This window comes from Xenopus tropicalis, chromosome 5, assembly GCF_000004195.4.
Source record: "Xenopus tropicalis strain Nigerian chromosome 5, UCB_Xtro_10.0, whole genome shotgun sequence".
NCBI lineage: Eukaryota > Metazoa > Chordata > Amphibia > Anura > Pipidae > Xenopus > Xenopus tropicalis.
In genome coordinates this window covers 69,746,404-69,766,758 of record NC_030681.2, presented here as the reverse complement: position 1 = coordinate 69,766,758, position 20,355 = coordinate 69,746,404, and positions in this window count along the sequence as shown.

Below are 20,355 nucleotides of genomic sequence, written 5' to 3'. Positions count from 1 at the left end.
GACCAACTGCAAGTTGTCTCAGATGACGACCAATTGCAAGTTGTCTCAGATGTATACCAGTTGCAAGTTGTCTCAGATGACTACCAATTGCAAGTTGTCTCAGATGAAGACCAATTGCAAGTTGTCTCAGATGAAGACCAATTGCAAATTGTCTCAGATGAAGACCAATTGCAAATTTTCTTAGATGAAGACCAATTGCAAATTGTCTCAGTAGAAGACCAATTGCAAGTTTTCTCAGATGTAAATCCTATGTCAAAATATCAATATAGTTAAACCTGCAGCCAGTAGTGATGCCCCCCCCCCCCATTAAATAACAGTTCCCTCTCCCACAGCAGCAGTAGAGCTGTCTGCCCTATAGGGCAAGGCTATACCCAGCACCTGCAGCTCATTTGCATACCAGTTATGGTGGAAGAGTCCATTACAGAGGGGCAAATATTACAGAAAGAAACTCCAGGTCCCGAGCATTCTGGATAACAGGTCCCATACTTGTATCATAAATCGTGAGCTGCCCTTGAAAGTACAAAAAGGAGGATTTGTGGGGAAATGTAGCCATTGAAAAAGTCATAACGACAACCGCATCAGCCCATTTCTGGGCCAAGCGGTCACCGGGACATAGGGAGGTTAAGTGACTTCTGTCCAGGGGTCACAAGGGCGTAACCTGTGGTGAGGCATATTTCTAGCTATGGGGGGATTAGAACTACTGGCTGGCTGGCTTAAGGCGGGTGCCTTGACCACTAGGCTATGCTTGCTCCTCCTATCCGACTGAATGAAATGAATGATTTTAGCGCAGAGAGGGAATTATTTAGAAACGTGAAATTTACCACATTTGAAGAGGTTTGCAACCTGTGTCAGAAGATACCCTGCACAAGGGTATAAGTTTTACCCCCGGGGCAAGAGAGGTCCCCAAATTTACCCCATTGACTTATAATGGGGATTTTGGCGAATAACTAGTTTGTCGTAGACCCATGAATGAGGTGTAAAACCGCGCGGCTTATTCGGGAATGGGGTGCTATGACTTTACTAGGGGTGGGCGGTTAATTGCCCCAGCAGGGGGCAATCAACCACCTTTTGTCATAGACCCATGCAGGGGGCCCCCAGCAGGGGGCAATTAGCCACCGTTTGTTGTAGACCCATGAATGAGGTGTCAAACCGTTCGGCTTATTCGGGAATGGGGTGCTATGACTTTTCTGGGGGGTGGGCGGTTAATAGCCCCAGCAGGGGGCAATTAACCACCGTTTGTCGTAGACCCATAAATGAGGTGTCAAACTGTGCGGCTTATTCGGGAATGGGGTGCTATGACTTTTCTGAGCGGTGAGCGGTTAATTGCCCCAGCAGGGGCAATTAACCACCGTTTGTCGTAGACCCATGAATGAGGTGTCAAACCGTGCGGCTTATTCGGGAATGGGGTGCTATGACTTTTCTGAGGGGTGGGCAGTTAATTGCCCCAGCAGGGGGCAATAAATCACCTTTTGTCGTAGACCCATGAATGATGTGTCAAACCGTGCAGCTTATTCAGGAATGGGGTGCTATGACTTTTCTGAGGGGTGGGCAGTTAATTGCCCCAGCAGGGGCAATTTTCACAGAGAATTGAATGAAACATTGTAATATTGGGGCACGAGTTTAGCCACGGCAAACACCACTCACATTTTCCTCTGGAAATGTACCTCTCTAGTTAGTGGTGCTTGTAAAGCAAAGCATCACTACTGTTATCTCACAGGCTTATTATTATTATTCTTCCATACAAAAGTTCAGTGCGTAACTAGTCCCGCACCGTTTGTCGTAGACCCATGAGTGAGGTGTCAAATCGTATGGCCTATTCGGGAAAGGGGTGCTATGACTTTTCTAAGGGGTGGGCGATTACCCCCCAAAAAATCCCACTGACTTAACATTGAGGCCAACTTTGACGGATTGTAGCGCAGAGAGGGAATTTTTTAGAAACGTGAAATTTACCACATTTGAAGAGGTTTGCAACCTGTGTCAGAAGATACCCCGCACAAGGGTATAAGTTTTACCCCCGGGGCAAGAGAGGTCCCCAAATTTGCCCCCTTGACTTATAATGGGGATTTTGGCGAATAACTAGTTTGTCGTAGACCTATGAATGAGGTGGCAAACCGTGCAGCTTTTTCGGGAATGGGATGCTATTACTTTTCTGAGGGGTGGGTGGTTAATTGCCAAAGCAGGGGGCAATTAACCACCCATAGACTAAACATTGAGACCAACTTTGACTGAGTCCTGCACCGTTTGTTGTAGACCCATTCGGGAATGGGGTGCTATGACTTTTCTGAGGGGCAGGCAGTTAATTGCCCCAGCAGGGGGCAATTATCCGCCCATAGACTTAACATTGAGACCAACTTTGAGTCCCGCACTGTTTGTCGTAGACCAATGAATGAGGTTTCAAACGTTGCGGCTTATTCGGGAATGGGGTGCTATGACTTTTCTGAGGGGTGTGCGGTTAATTGCCCCAGCAGGGGGCAATTAACCACCATTTGTCGTAGACCCATGAATGAGGTGTCAAACCGTGTGGCTTATTCGGGAATGGGGTGCTATGACTTTTCTGAGGGGTGGGCGGTTAATTGCCCCAGCATGGGCAATTGTCACAGAGAACTGAAGGAAACATTGTAATATTGCATGAGTGCATGAGGTTCATGAGGTAAAGCTGGAGATCGATAAAACAATGATGTCCTATGCTAGGCCAAAATTGGATTAAATTGCGCAAGAACACCACCTGGATCCTGTTAACAGAAATCAGATAAGTTTTAATTACACCGATGGGGAAACAATGTACCATACAATGTTGTACATTTAAGTTCCAAATGTTTACATCTTATCATGCCTATTTATAACCCTCCATGGGGGATTACCAATAGCCCCCACTGCTCTCCCCATACATTGTCCAATCAATGCCCTTGCTATTATCAGTTTATCTATATGTTTTTGTAGAGACCCATAGGGTTAATCTGCCCCTATAGATTTAAACCCTACTACTTCCTTATTTCTGCTGTTACTGGGCAAAGACCCATGTATCAGTTTAAAGTTATGACATATACCTATTGGTTGTTCTGGTTGATCACACGCCTTGGAATCCAATATAGTGTTTAGCAAGGAGGTGTGGCTGCCTTCTGAATCTCAAGGAACAGCTCCACTAAGCCTGGGATCAGAATAGGCCCCAGTAAAGCAATTTTCCCTAGAGTGCCCATCCTATACTCTAGTGAAGTCGGGGACAGGGACCCCGTGAACAAGGACCAGTTAGATAGTTATTCTTGTAAGAGCACTCTCTAGGAGAGTGAGCTAGAGAGGGAAGGAAGCAAGAGCGGCTCAGCTCCACCAAGAAAAGGAAGTACCCTTCCGTACAGCATAGGGCCACGTACCCTTCCGTACAGCATAGGGCCACGGTTTAAGACATAGGAGACAGGCAGTATCTCAACACTATTCCACAGCTGGCTGTAGGACTCTGAAGCTAGGGGTTATCAACCTGAGGACTGAGGTATCTATCCTGACTGCTTCCAAAGGGTTGCCAAGCTGACCAGGTGCATTTACCCTGCCAAGACTCTAAAAGGAGGTGGGATAAACCGGTGTGCATCCTCTCTTGTTGTCCATCATTATTTGTCTTTGACAGTAAACTGTTCTATAGTTCAACTGCAAGAACCTTCTGGTGTCCATCTTTGCTAATTTGCACTGCACACAGCTATAGTGAATTGTAGTTCCACTACACCCTTGCTCCGCATGGTCTCTTCCATATAGTGATGGCCCATCCTGTCTAAGAGAGTCGCATGTACCTCATGCTCTAAATCTTACTAGCCTGGGTTTTAACTATTTCATAGCCAAATAGGGGTTACATTTTGATGCTTGATTTCTTGCGATAACATTAGTTTGGACTTTCCAGGACATCATGTGACATCTGAGGTGCTCTGATACCATGGGGGGGGGGGACAATAAATGATTCACATGTATTTAAAAAACAAATGGGAACAAGCATTACTTATCTGTAAACAATTTATATAAAATATTTCAAACAACTTGTCCAGACTTTAGTCAGTTAAGGCCTAGGATATCTAGGTATGTATGCTTATACTTAAACCTCTCCTCACACCTGACGTTACATCTCTGTTCACATGCATACCCACGACTGAGGCAATTGAAACAGTGAGGAAACGGCTGAAATAAGACATCACCCTCAGCAGCAGAACAACCGTGAATCCAACCCAAGTTTGTTCCTTACTGGACCTCAATGCCACTTACTTCAAGCACAACAAAATTTTCTATAGACAAAACATGGCTGTGCCATGGGTTCACCTGCATCTCCAATCGTAGCAAACCTTTACATGGAAGAAGTGGAAAAGAAAGCCCTGGGCAACTTCAAGGGAACAACACCAAGTCTTTGGTTCAGATATTGGGATGACACCTGGGTCAAAATTAAAGCATGCAAGGTTCCAGCCTTCACTGAACACATAAACTCGGTGGACAAAAACATCAGGTTCACATGGGAAGATGTGAAAGACAGCAAACTGGCATTTTTGAACTGTGCAATAGTGATCAATGAGTGGAGGAACCTGGATATTGGAGTATACAGGAAACTCAGTCACACAGATTAGCACTTGCTGTTTGATTCCCACAACCCTCTGGAACATAAACTGGGTGTTATAAGAACTCTACAGCATTGGGCTGAAACTGTGGCATCCAATGCAGATGCTAAAGAGAAGGAATACAAACATCTAAAAGGAGCTCTGAAAACTTGTGGGTACCCAGACTGGGCTTTTATCAAAACAAAAGCAAAAATACCAGACCAACACACAGAAGGGAAGAACATAGCAGGCAAAGCAACACAATCATCCCATATGTTGCTGGAACATCAGAGAATTTCCAACAAACACCGTATTCCTTTGTTTTTCAAACCTGAGAGAAGTTGGTGCACCCTAAAGACCCTGCACCAAAAGCACATGAAAAGTAATGTGGTCTATGATGTCCAGTGTAGTGAAGAGTGCTCAGACTTATACATTGGGGAGACAAAACAACCTCTCTGTAAGAGAATGGCCCAACATAGGCGGGCAAACTCCTCAGGACAAGACTCAGCACTCTATCTACACCTCAAAAAAAGGGACACTCTTTTGAGAACAGTAACATGTTTTTTTTGGACCAAGAAGACAGATGGGTTGAAAGAGGTGTGAAAGAGGCCATTTATGCCAGAATGGAAAACCATCCCTGAACAGAGGAGGGGACCTGTGACACCGCTTGTCAACAACTTATAATGCTGCTTTGACATCCTTACCCTACTACAGTTCACAGTTCTACTCATGTACCTGCATCAATAAGAATCATGAAACCATTGTGACTGAATGATACCTTCTTACACTTGTCAGCCAACACCTAACTCAATAAATTCAATGGAACCATTGTGATTGGATGTCTGTGACTGTACTACTGTACTGTACTATTACTACTTTTCTAATTGGACCAGTTTTGTTAGTGGAGTACTGCAGGGGTCAGTCCTTGGTCCTTTGCTTTTTAACTTATTTTATTTTATTAGTTAGTTTATTAATGACCTGGAGGTGGGCATAGAGAGTACTGTATCTATTTTTGCTGAGGACACTAAATTGTGCAAAACTATAAGTTTCATGCAGGATGCTGCCGCTTTGTAGAGCGATTTGCCAAAATTGGAAAACTGGGCTGCAAACTGAAAATGAGGTTCAGTGTAGACAAATGTTATGCACTTTGGTAGAAATAATATAAAGACAAGTGTGTTGGGGGGATACTAAATGGAGATTTTTAGATAACAAGTTGTCTAATTCCTGGCAATGTCATTCAGTGGCTACTAAAGCAAAAAGGGCATTGGCTCAAGGGATGAGAACATAATTTTGCCTCTTTATAGGTCCCTAGTAAGGCCTCACCTTGAGTATGCAGTGCAGTTTTGGGCTCCAGTCCTTAAGAAGGATATTAATGAGCTGGAGAGAGTGCAGAGATGTGCAACTAAACTGGTTAAGGGGATGGAAGATTTAAGCTACGAGGTTAGACTGTCAAGGTTGGGGTTGTTTTCTCTGGAAAAGAGGCATCTGGAAGGGGATATGATTACTCTATGAAAGTACATTAGAGAGGATTATAGACAGGCGGGGGTGTTCTTTTTTCCCATAAAAACTATCAATACACCAGAGGCCACCCCTTTAGAGGAATAGGTGGTTTATCACGGTGAGGGCAGTGAGGTTGTGGAATGCCCTTCCTAGAGATGTGGTAATGGCAGATTCTGTTAATGCATTTAAGAGAGGCCTGGATGAGTTGAACAAGCATAGTATCCAAGGCTATTGTGATACTAATATCTACAGTTAGTATTAGTGGTTGTATATATAGTTTATGTATGTGATAGTATAGATTGGTAAGTATAGGTTGTGTGTGCTAGATTTACTTGGATGGGTTGAACTTGATGGACTCTGGTCTTTTTTCAACCCTATGTAACTATGTACTCTCAAGGGTTTAAATGCTGGGGAATTTCCCACCAGTCATTTGAACTGAAGAAGCCACTTGGATGAGTGGTGAAACGTTTTCAAGAAAAAGTCCAGTTGTTGTAGACTTAATTCTACTAGATTCCAAAGTCTCATAGTAAGATAAAAAAAAACGTCAGAAGGCAATGATTGTCTCTGAAACATTTTGGAGAATAACCTGGATTCCCATCATTTGCAGAGTATAAATAATGCACAGTAGCAATGGATGGATGATGGTCACAATTGCACTAGCTGTCAGTGGGGTCATTATCAGAAAAATATACTCAGAATCAGAAAAATAACTAGGACCTTGATTCAAACTGTGTCCATTGTGTACATTTCGTTAAAAAAAAAATAATATTTATTATATCAAAAGACTAAATGAGTGTGCTCTGTATATAAAAGCCTCTTTCTTTCCACAGTTTCTGTGAAAGTAATCATTTGATTTAACTGCTTTCTCTTTCCACTATTGTTCTGGCACCAAATATCATGTTGTGCCTTTGTGGATTGCATATGCCCCTGAGTTCATATGACCCATGTGTCCATTATGCATTGGCAAAAACTGGTCACAGTTAGCACTACTGATGGCAATGAGAATCTCAAAAAAATGCTCACAATAGCAATTTTCCCAGGATTCTGGCGAGATATCCATGGCCAGCAATACTTTAATAAATAAAAAGTATATCTTTACCAACACTACAGAGACCTTATTGCTAATGGCACACAGGGGTACTCATTTTTTAGTAGAAAAGCAGCAACAAGGCATCTGAAACAGACCCCTGTAGGCTAGTATTTTATTTTACCACTATGAGGGCTGTTCTGGATGGTTTAGCAATGTGTTTTTGTACTACAGTGTACTGAAGAAAACAGGGTGCCTAATATACGCAATGTGCTGTTGCCATATAAGTTGGCAAGTTTCCAAAAATAAAACAGTCTATCTCATTAAATCAGTACAGCCTTTGACAGAAATGTTTAAAGGAGAAGGAAAAGGCTAATAAAGAGTCAATCTCAAGCTGCAGGCATACCTTCAGTTGTCTCAATAGTGCCCTTAAGTCTCCCCATATTTCACCTGTTCAGAAGATCTGAAGCCAAACAGGAAGAAAAAATGCTGAGCTGTGTAAAGAAAGTTCCCATAATGCCTCACTCCTGCACAGACACGCAGACCAGTGTACATGCTCAGTTAGTAATACTTAGGGGCTAATTTACTAAGACACGAATTCGAATCCGAATTGGAAAAATTCCGATTGGAAAACGAACATTTTGCGACTTTTTCGTATTTTTTGCGATTTTTTTCGGCGCCTTTACGACTTTTCGGAAATTATCACGACTTTTTCGTTACCAATACGATTTGCGCGAAAAAACGCGAGTTTTTCGTTGCCGTTCCGAAAGGTGCGCAAAATCTGGCGATTTTTTCGTAGCGTTAAAACTTGCGCGAAAAGTCGCGCCTTTTTCGTAGCGTTAAAACTTAAAAGGCGCGACGTTTCACGCAAGTTTTAACGCTATGAAAAAATCGTGACTTTTTGCGTAAGTTTTAACACTACGAAAAAATCGATAGATTTTGCGCAACTTTCGGAACAGCTGTAAAAAACTCGCGTTTTTTCGCGCAAATCGTATTGGTAACGAAAAAGTCGCGACAATTTTCCGAAAAAAACGCAAAATACCAATCATTACGAAAAAAACGCAATCGAACGCATTCGGCCCGTTCGTGGGTTAGTAAATGTGCCCCTTAGAGTCAGCTTCCTGCTAATTGGCTCAGATCCACATTCCTAAGAGGGGGGAAATGAGTTCTTAGCATTCATGAGGGAGGTGGGAGCAGGAAAGAGCAGAGAACAGAAAGCTGCGTGTCTCTGGCACAGGAATTACAGACACAAGAAATCTTTTTTCAGAGAAGTCAGTGCAGTGTTTCTGTGAGTGCTTATGGCTGTATTTACATAGACCTTTCTGATAAAGCTCACTTAGTTTTTACCTTTCTTTCTTCTTTAAAGGGATTCTGTCATAATTTTTATGGTGTACTTTTTACTTCTAAATTACACTGTTTACATACCAAATAATTCACTGTACTATATAAAATTGTATTCTGTAACCAATAAATGTATTTTTTAGTTATATTGGTGTGTAGGCAGCTATCTGCATTGTGCCTGAGTCTGGGCTTTCAAAAGGAGCCAGCGCTACACATTAGAACTGCTGTCAGTTAACCTATTGTTTCTCCTATCCCCATGTAACTGGATGAGTCCCAAGGCATACTTGGATTTCTTACCATTAAGTGCTATTCTGATATCTACTGGGAGCTGCTATCTTGCTACCTTCCCATTGTTCTGCTTATCGGCTGCTGGGGGGAGAGGGAAGGGGGTGATATCACTCAAACTTGCAGCTCGACAGTAAAGTGAGACTGAAGTTTATAAGAGCACTGGTCACATGACTGTGGCACCCTGGGAAATGAAGAATATGGCTAGCCCCATGTGAAATTTCAAAATTAAATATAAAAAAATCTATTTGTATTTTTGAAAAAGGGATTTCAATGCAGGAGTCTGCTGGAGAGGCTCTATTTACTTGTGCTTTTTGAAAAGCACATGTTTTCCCATGACAGTACTCCTTTAAGATGTAGCTGCTTACATTTATTGGAGCATGAATAATGTGCCTGCTCAAATATGTACATTTTTTATATAAAGGCTTTCAACCAATTTTATTTGCTGGTTTGGTAGCCAAACTGAGTCAGCTTGCTCATAAATTAATAACAGTCCCACGACATTCAAATTATGTCTGGCCCGTAACTTTACATGCAAAAACTTACCGTGTAAAATATTTAATGGCTTCATACACACAGGCTCTACAGATTTTTTTTCTAGTTTATAAAATATAGTTCTGTATTTACATTTCTGTAACAAGATATATTTATAAAATATAGTTCTGTAGTTACATTTCTGTAACAAGATATATCAAAATATATCTTGTTACAGTAATACTGTACCTGACAATGATTTTTTTTTTCATAATATAGAGATATATGTTAGATACATAATTTATTATATTTTTGAAAATGCAACTGATTTGGAAACCACAAATGCCGAATAAATATATATGTATGAACACCCCTGCATAAAAAACATCATGCATATGTGTTAATATTAATAATAATGGAGTTTTATGTTACATTTTAGATTTTTTTTTGCATTCTGACCATTTTGACATTTTAGCAATAGACTATTTCTATGCATGATATATTTTTATAACTGTGCTATTATATTTATATGGCATTTAAAAGTCTCTAACATGTTGTTTAGTGTAACCGCTTAGTTCTACAGTGCACATTTGAGTTACAATTTTTGAATCTGTGTATTTAAGTTTGTTATTTATTGCTTTTGTTTACTATTTTTGATGGATGTCTCACTATGAGATGATGTCACACACCTGTTAATAGAGTTTAGGGGAATACTGTATTTATTGGATTTGCTCACTGCACACTAGCACTTGGACAAAGGCTTGGGATCCAAACGAAACATTAGGTTTGCTCTCACATAAATCACCTTTTGGATTCAAAAAGGGTGTGAGTGCGGATTTCTACTATAGTGTTTGTATACAACTTTCACCTGGAAACGTGAGTGCTAATCTAAATATTAATCTATACAGTCAGGTGATAACAGTGGTGGCCAATAAAAAAGGCAGCCATTTGGCAGTTTTTACCTGGAAAGTTGCAAGTAAGACTCAGTCCCTGTGAAAAATGTATAATGAAGCAGTAGAGTTCTTAATAAATCAGATAATAAAATTGAGGGATAGGATCTGTTATCCGGAAACTCGTTAACCAGAAAGTTCCGAATTACGGAAATTTCATCTCCCATAGACTCCATTATGAGAAAATATGTATAATTTTTAAAAATGATTTCCTTTATCTTTGTAATAAGACAGTTGCTTGTACTTAATACCAAAAATATAACTAATTCTTATTGGAGGCAATACAATCCTTTTGTGTTAATTGTTAAATGTTTTTTCAGTAGACTTAAGCCATGGAGATCCAAATTATGAAACAACCCCTTTTACTCTGGTTTCGAGCATTCTGTATAACAGGTACCATACCTGTACTTGGATAGAGAACTGGCTGAAGGATAGATTACAAAGAGTGGTGGAGAATGGAACATTTTCTAATTGGGCCAGTTAGTGGAGTACCACAGGGGTCAGTCTTTGGTCCCTTGCCTTTTAACTTTATTAATGACTTGTTGTTGAGCATTGAATGTACTGTTTCTATTGCAGGATGCTGGCACTTTGCAGAGAGATTTGACAAACTTGAAAACTGGGCAGCAAAACTGAAAAATTAGGTAAAGTGTTGAAAAGTGCAAAGTTATGCACTTTTGTAGAAATATTATAAATGTAAGTTATACACTAAATGGTGTGTTGGGGGGACCCCTAATTGAGATGGATCTGGGAAATTTTGTATACGTTATAAAGTTTTCTTACTCTGGTTCACGACCCCCCTGGACCTGCTTCGACGTGGGAGCGGTAAGGGATGGGGGGTGGCAACAGCCCCAGAAACGCTGCTGAAAATAAGCATAATACTAAAATGGAAGCCTTACAGTCAATCTGCTTTTAGTTCCCTAGGTCAGTGATTTTGACAACCAGGTAGGATTTTCATTTGCAAGTTTGAAAGAACCAGAATAATAACTTTATAAAGCATACAAAATAAATAATAAAGACAAGTTAAAAAGCTGTGTAGAAAATGACTACCTATAAAATGATAAATGTTAATACAGGTATGTTGTAAAAGTGAACATCCCTCCTAATTTCCCTAACTGAGAATCTGGCTTAAACAAACACTACATAAACCAATGAAAATGATTCCATGGGAATGAAATCAACAAAGTTGTTTTGTTTATTGCAGCTCTTATTTTTGTACTTCTCTATTTTAATGGTTTCATGCGGGCAGCTACTATTTTTGGAAACACTGATTCCATTTAGGAGTGGGTAGAACGGATCAAGAAGTGCTGAGGAGATAATATAACACAATATGCATGTGGGTTCAAAAGCAGCTTTTTAAGTTATTATATCTATTAAAACCCTGCACACTTGCTAATGTGGAATGAATAATGCAGATTGGAGTTGGCATATTCAATGATGTGTATAATGTGGAGTCTTTCTGATTGCCTGACTTCTTTTATTTCCATCTGATGCAAGAAATGTATGTTATTAAATATGCTAAATAGTCTTTGGACACATTACAATATCTTCAGAGATTTAGTATATTACTAATTTAAAAATTATAACAAAGAAATAATGAAGGCTAATTGAAAAGTTGCCTAGACTTGGCAATTCATTAGGAAAAAAGTTAACTTAAAGGTGAACTACCCCATTAAAAGAGCAAAATTTAATATGAGCTTCATCTCATCAAAATTAGGAACTAAATATGAGCATATGAAAAATTCTGAGCTGTTTATGAAATCAAATTATTCCTCACTATCCCCTTCTCAGCAAATCTGTCTCTCTGCATCCATTGGCGTGTACTCCCTTTGTCTAGAGCAGTGATCCCCAACCAGCAGCTCATTAGCAACATGTTGCTCACTACCCCCTTTAATGTTGCTCCTAGTGGCCCCAAAGCAGGTCCTCATTTTTAAATTTCTGGCCTGGAGGCAAGTTTTGAAAGCACAGAGGTACCCTAACCAGAACCTCCTAGAGGCGAACAGTCCACATTGGGCTACCAAATAGTCAATCAGAGTTCTTATTTGGCATCCCCAAAGATACTTTTTACATCTGTGTATGGCTCACTATTAAGAAAGGGGATCCCTGGTCTAGACAATGTTTAAAAATATCTGACTTTAGCACAAAGCTGCATGAAGAGAGAGAAAGTGCTGAGAGGGTGATAGTGAAGTGTAACTTTAACACATTGTTTGTGGAAATGAAATGTTTATTGTCTTGCATTCTGTGGCAAATCCTGTATTCCTGACATCAAAGTGAAAATGTATTCTCTAACACTAATTTACATTCATTGCTCTTTGCCTTGTAAATTAAAGATAATGAAGAGGCGTTGGATAAGTAAAACAAAATATGCTGTCAGTGGTATTTTATGTCAATATTTTATCCAGAATAAATGAGTACAGCCCAAGTTAATGAAGTATCTTTTTATAGAACAAGTGGTAAATGATAAAACTCATCATAGACTTTACAAATAAGTACTTGTACTTTTTATCATGTTTCTTTTTCAGACACCTAGAAAATATTTTTCTGAATGCTGTTGGATTATATATGTAACGTCACTCAATCTCCTTTACCTTTACAGGCGCTGAGCTGCTTTTCCTATATGCTGGTGATAGATGCAATTATTGTACATGAGAGTGATAAATGCTAACTATTCCATTAACCCACATCCATCATAGGTGCTTTATAAACAATGCAAAAAGAGACAGCAATTTCTTGTTTGTTCAAATAGTATCATTGTTCAAGAAAGTATCATTGTCCAAAATAGATGTCAATGTTCCTACTCAAAATCAGAACAAAAAAACCCATACATATAAAATTTTGCATTTACTGTATGACTTGGACCTCTTTTTTTTAAGATTCAGCATTAAGCATTATTATTTATAAAGCCAAGATTTTTTACTCTAAAGGGTGGGCAGATGCTACAGAAATGAAGTAGGAGTCTTAGACTAAAACTAGAATCCAAATACAAAATCTTGGCTGATGATTGAATGTCCTGCTTATTAAAACGCTGTAGAGCCAGAAGCAAGAGATGTTGCTATGGGAGTTAAATCCAAAGTGTGGTTTTAAAAATGGCAAATGTACTTGTGGCAGCCCAGCATGGACTGGAATGGGCAATTCAGAAGCTAAGAAAATGAAGATGGCTGTCCTAAGGTGGGCCACTATAGAAAGATCAATAGATTACCCAGCCGCAGGAAGAGTACTTCTCCACTGTTTTAATGTAATGTGTGGCTATTCCTTTACCAGAAAAGAGTATGCCATTAGTACACGTTCCGAGAGATGATAATTTTCACATGTGGTACTATTGCTACTGTTAATGTAAATTACTATTGTGTGATTCCATTTGACCCTGTTTATATATTTCTACGTATTACATTGTCATAAACTTCCAAGCGGATAGGAAAGTAAGAAGAAAGAAATGTTTTATTAATTGTATTGTCTTGTGAGTCCCTCATAAAGGTGTCCCAAAGAGCAAGAATATTGATTAGTAGATGCCTGCCAAAAAAATAAGGCAGAATACAACTAGAAAGAAAAGTGTGGAAGAAGATATTAAAAGTTATATTCGAAGAAAACAAGTGTAACAACCAGGGCCGGTTTTTGTACTTGGGGCGCCCCAAGGCCGCCCCCATTCGGCGACCCCCGCCGCGAATGCGCAAGCGCCTAACTTAGAACTCCCATACGGAGCAGTGGGGAGTAGGGATGTAGCGAACCTAAAAAAAAATGTTCGCGAACCCGTTCGCGAACTTTCGTCAGAAAGTGCGAACGTTCGCGAACTTTGCGAACCCCATAGACTTCAATGGGAAGGCGAACTTTAAAACCTAGAAAAGCCATCTCTGGCCAGAAAACTGATTTTAAAGTTGTTTAAAGGGTGCCATGACCTGGACAGTGGCATGCAGGAGGGGCATCAATGGCAAAAATTTCTCTGAAAAATACGTTGTTGACACAGCGTTGCGTTTTGTGCTGTAAAGGGCAGAAATCACACTACATTCCTAAACTTATGTAATAAACTGCTTTAAAAAGTCCGGCATCTACATTCCAATCAAGTCGTGTAAAGGTTACGGCCGGTTCACACGCAAAGACAAAACGCCGCGTTTACTGCAACGAAAAAAAAACGCAAAAAGCTTTAATGATACTGTCAAGTGTGCGAATATTAGTTTTTACTAGTTGCTTGTCACCTCCAGGACGTTCGTCCCGTCGGTGGGAATATTTCTGTAGTGGTGTGTTTAGCAGTCACCATGCTTGTGCGCACGTGCATGGTCAGGCAGAGGTAATTCAATGTAGAGTAACGTGAACCAAAAAACACTGATTCTGCAGTGTGGGCCCAGGTTTGTCCTACCTTTTCGATCACCTGTGGTGACCATAAAAGATACGATTTTGCCGCAGTTGCAGAACCCTGAAAAATCAGGAATGTGTACATTCCTAAAAAATTATGGTTTTTTTGTTGCAGCCACTGAAGCACAGAGGACAGAAAAAATATCTCAGATAGATGGTATCATAACCATGCCCCAGGCAAACCCTTTCAAAGAACTAAGATAGGGTGACAACAAGCACAGAAGACATTAAAAACATCAAAGCTAGATGGTATAATAACCATGCCCCAGCCAAACCCTTTCAAAGAACTCAGATAGGGTGACAACAAGCACAGAAGACATTAAAAACATCAAAGCTAGATGGTATCATAACCATGCCCCAGCCAAACCCTTTCAAAGAACTCAGATAGGGTGACAAGCACAGAAGACATTAAAAACATCAAAGCTAGATGGTATCATAACCATGCCCCAGCCAAACCCTTTCAAAGAACTCATATAGGGTGACAAGCACAGAAGACATTAAAAACATCAAAGCTAGATGGTATCATAACCATGCCCCAGCCAAACCCTTTCAAAGAACTCAGATAGGGTGACAAGCACAGAAGACATTAAAAACATCAAAGCTAGATGGTATAATAACCATGCCCCAGCCAAACCCTTTCAAAGAACTCAGATAGGGTGACAACAAGCACAGAAGACATTAAAAACATCAAAGCTAGATGGTATCATAACCATGCCCCAGCCAAACCCTTTCAAAGAACTCAGATAGGGTGACAAGCACAGAAGACATTAAAAACATCAAAGCTAGATGGTATCATAACCATGCCCCAGCCAAACCCTTTCAAAGAACTCATATAGGGTGACAAGCACAGAAGACATTAAAAACATCAAAGCTAGATGGTATCATAACCATGCCCCAGCCAAACCCTTTCAAAGAACTCAGATAGGGTGACAAGCACAGAAGAGTAGAAGAGAGAAAAATTCAGGATTTACCTGTCCAAAAAGTTTGGCTTACAATTAAGCCAGTAGGATTTGCACCCTAGTTTGTACGGTGGTGGAGGAGGACGCTAAAGGACAGCTGTGTGTGGTGTCAAGCGGCGTGCAGAGAAGGACAGCTGCATGGGCAGTCAGAACAAGTCTTCCGACGTGCAGTAACCCTCCGAGATCCATGCCTCATTCATTTTAATAAAGGTCAGGTAATCAACACTTTTGTGACCTAGGCGAGTTCTCTTCTCAGTTACAATCCCTCCTGCTGCACTAAAGGTCCTTTCTGAGAGGACACTTGAGGCAGGGCAAGACAACAGATTTATGGCAAATTGTGACAGCTCTGGCCACAGATCAAGCCTGCGCACCCAGTAGTCCAAGGGTTCATCGCTCCTCAGAGTGTCAATATCTGCAGTTAATGCCAGGTAGTCCGCTACCTGCCGGTCGAGGCGTTCTCTGAGGGTGGATCCAGAAGGGTCCTGGCGCTGCCTTGGACTGAAAAAACTTTGCATGTCTGACGTTACAGAGTGGCCAAAGTGCATTGTCCTTGCAGGTGTGCTCGTGGGAGGATTACCGGCACCTCTGCCCCTGGAATGTGGAGTGACATCACCCTTAAAAGAATTGTACAACATGTTTTGCAGGCTGGTTTGGAAATGCAGCATCCTTTCGGACTTGTGGTACGTTGGTAACATTTCTGCCACTTTATGCTTGTAACGAGGGTCTAGTAGCGTTGCCACCCAGTACAGGTCCTTCTCCTTAAGCCTCTTGATACGGGGGTCCTTCAACAGGCATGACAGCATGAAAGACCCCATTCTCACAAGGTTGGATGCAGAGGTATCCATCTCCCCTTCCTCGTTATCAAGGACTACGTCCTCATCCACCACCGTCTCCTCCCCCCAGCCACGTACAAGACCAGGGCTCCACAAAAGGTGACCACAAGCCCCCTGGGAAGCCTGCTCCTGTTGGTCTTCTGCCTCCACAAAGCCACCTTCCTCCTCTGACTCCGCTTCTGACACCTCTCCCTGCGTTGCAGCAGGTGGCTGGGAACGTTCTGGTGATTCCGCCCAGAAATCAGGCTCTTGGTCACGCTGGTCTACAGCGTCATCTGTCACTCGTCGCACGGCACGCTCAAGAAATATAGCAAAGGGTATTAGGTCGCTGATGGTGCCTTCAGTGCGACTAACCATATTTGTGACCTCGTCAAAAGGGCGCATCAGCCTGCAGGCGTCGCGCATAAGCACCCAGTAATGGGGGAAAAAAATCCCCAGCTCTGCAGATCCAGTCCTACCACCCAGTTCAAATAGGTATTCATTGATGGCTCTTTGTTGTTGCAGCAGACGTTCAAACATGAGGAGCGTTGAATTCCAGCGAGTCTGGCTGTCGCAAATTAAACGCCTGACTGGCAAGTTGTGCCGCCACTGAATGTCAGCAAGGCGTGCCATGGCTGTGTAGGAACGTCTGAAATGGCCAGACACCTTCCTGGACTGCCTGAGAATGTCCTGCAATCCTGGGTACTTCGAGAGAAACCGTTGGACTATCAAATTTAAAACATGTGCCATGCAGGGCACATGTGTTAAATTGCCCAGTCTCAGTGCTGCCAACAGATTGCTTCCGTTGTCACACACCACTTTTCCAATTTTCAGTTGGTGTGGGGTCAGCCACCGATCGGCCTGTGAGTGCAGAGATGACAGGAGTACAGATCCGGTATGGTTTCTACTTTCCAGGCACGTCATGCCCAAGACAGCATGACAACGGCGTACCTGGCACGTCGAATAGCCTATGTGGAGCTGGGGGTGCACAGGTGTGGAGGAGGACACAGCAGCAGAGGAGGAAGAAGCCGAGGAAGAAGCCAAGTTAGAAGACGAGTTAGAAGACGAGTTAGAAGACGAGTTAGAGAGCAAAGGAGGAGTAGAGGTGGTGGCAGACCCGCATGCAACCCGTGGCGGTGACACCAACTCCACTGTTGTTGAACCACGCATTCCCTGCTTCCCAGCCATCACCAGGTTCACCCAGTGGGCAGTGTAGGTGACATACCTGCCCTGACCATGCTTGGAGGACCATGTGTCAGTAGTCATATGGACCTTTGCCCCAACACTAAATGACAGAGATGCGGTGATTTGGCTCTGCACATGCTGGTACAGGTGTGGTATTCCCTTCTGTGAAAAAAAATTGCGGCTGGGTACCTTCCACTGCGGTGTCCCAATTGCTACAAATTGGTGGAAAGCCTCAGAGTCCACCAGCTGGTATGGTAAAAGCTGGCGGGCTAAGAGTGCAGACAATCCAGCTGTCAGACGCCGGGCAAGGGGATGACTCGGAGGCATTGGTTTCTTACGCTCAAACATGGCCCTCACAGAAACTTGGCTGGGGGCAGATGAGCAGGAACTGGAAGGCGGAGTGGAGGGTGGTTGAGACGGGTCAAGGACAGCAGAGGTAGAGCAGTAAGATGCTGGAGCAGAAGGAGGGTGGCTTAGCGTTTGGCTGCTGCCTTTGAGGTGTTGCTCCCATAGTGCTTTGTGTTTGGCGTTCATGTGCCTTCGCATAGCAGTTGTACCTAAGTGGGTGTTGGGCTTCCCAAGACTCAGTTTCTGACTGCACTCATTGCAAATTACAGCGCTTTTGTCAGAGGCACACACATTAAAAAAATGCCACACTGCTGAGCCTTTTGATGTGGGCTTTCTAGCAGTAACAGTAGAAGTTGGCGGGTGCGTTGGCTGGCTGACCACAGGTGCCGATTCATGTTGTTGCCCTACTGTTCCCTGGGAGCTGTCCCTGCTTCTTCTAAGTCTTAATCTCCTCCTGCCTCTCTGACTCTCCGTCTCTCCATCTGAACTATCCTCCTCTTGCTCTCTTCTTGTGGGCACCCACAAAATATCACTCTCCTCATCATCATTCTCCTCAGATGCATCAATTTCTTCTGACAGCTCACAGAAGACAGCAGCAGCGGGGACCTCATCATCATCACACCTTATGTCCATCTCTGTTGTGTTGCCTGCCTGAATTATGATATCTGGTGTAACGTCCGCATCTCCTTCATCTTCTTCTGGCAATAATGGTTGCGCATCACTCAGTTCAACAAACTCATGAGTAAATAACTCCTCTGACTCCAGTGAAGAAGGGGCGGCGGTGGTGGAGGAAGTGGTACGTGGGGTGCCCATAGCAAAGGAGGATGAGGATGTTGTGGCAAAGTTAGAAACAGTAGAGGATGGGGTGTGCTGTGTAAGCCAGTCAACTACCTCTTCAGCATTTTGGGAGTTCAGGGTAAGTGCCTTCGGAAAACTGGGCAATTTCCTAGGGCCACAGGATATCATAGCAGCACGGCCCCTAGTGCCTCTGCGTGGCGGCCTGCCTTTGCCTGGCATTTTTTTTATTTTTACAAAACAACAACAACTTGGGTGATGTTTCTGGACACGGAATTATTATTGTTATTTAGACAAATTGTGAAAAAGATCACACAGCTAGGTGGCACTTGGTTGCAGACACCGGGCAACAAGGCCTGCAAGGGCAACGTATACAGTAGTGGATACGGAATATTTTATTGCTGGTGGAAAACCGTCACTCAAGTGATGTTTCTGGACACGGAATTATTATTGTTATTTAGACAAATTGTGAAAAAGATCACACAGCTAGGTGGCACTTGGTTGCAGACACCGGGCAACAAGGCCTGCAAGGGCAACGTATACAGTAGTGGATACGGAATATTTTATTGCTGGTGGAAAACCGTCACTCAAGTGATGTTTCTGGACACGGAATTATTATTGTTATTTAGACAAATTGTGAAAAAGATCACACAGCTAGGTGGCACTTGGTTGCAGACACCGGGCAACAAGGCCTGCAAGGGCAACGTATACAGTAGTGGATACGGAATATTTTATTGCTGGTGGAAAACCGTCACTCAAGTGATGTTTCTGGACACGGAATTATTATTGTTATTTAGACAAATTGTGAAAAAGATCACACAGCTAGGTGGCACTTGGTTGCAGACACAGGGCAACAAGGCCTGCAAGGGCAACGTATACAGTAGTGGATACGGAATATTTTATTGCTGGTGGAAAACCGTCACTCAAGTGATGTTTCTGGACACAGAATTATTATTGTTATTTAGACAAATTGTGAAAAGATCACACAGCTAGGTGGCACTTGGTTGCAGACACCGGGCAACAAGGCCTGCAAGGGCAACGTATACAGTAGTGGATACGGAATATTTTATTGCTGGTGGAAAACCGTCACTCAAGTGATGTTTCTGGACACGGAATTATTATTGTAATTTAGACAGATTGTGAAAAAGCTCACACAGCTAGGTGGCACTTGGTTGCAGACACCGGGCAACAAGGCCTGCAAGGGCAACGTATACAGTAGTGGATACGGAATATATTATTGCTGGTGGAAAACCGTCACTCAAGTGATGTTTCTGGACACGGAATTATTATTGTTATTTAGACAAATTGTTATTTAGACAAAAAATACAGAGCAGTAGAAAGTAGATTACTTGCCAGAAATCCTACTTAAACTCTCCCTGAAATGAATGCACAGCTCCTATCCCCACACAAATACAGAGCAGTAGAAAGTAGATTACTAGCCAGAAATCCTACTTAAACTCTCCCTGAAATGAATGCACAGCTCCTATCCCCACACAAATACAGAGCAGTAGAAAGTAGATTACTAGCCAGAAATCCTACTTAAACTCTCCCTGAAATGAATGCACAGCTCCTATCCCCACACAAATACAGAGCAGTAGAAAGTAGATTACTTGCCAGAAATCCTACTTAAACTCTCCCTGAAATGAATGCACAGCTCCTATCCCCACACAAATACAGAGCAGTAGAAAGTAGATTACTAGCCAGAAATCCTACTTAAACTCTCCCTGAAATGAATGCACAGCTCCTATCCCCACACAAATACAGAGCAGTAGA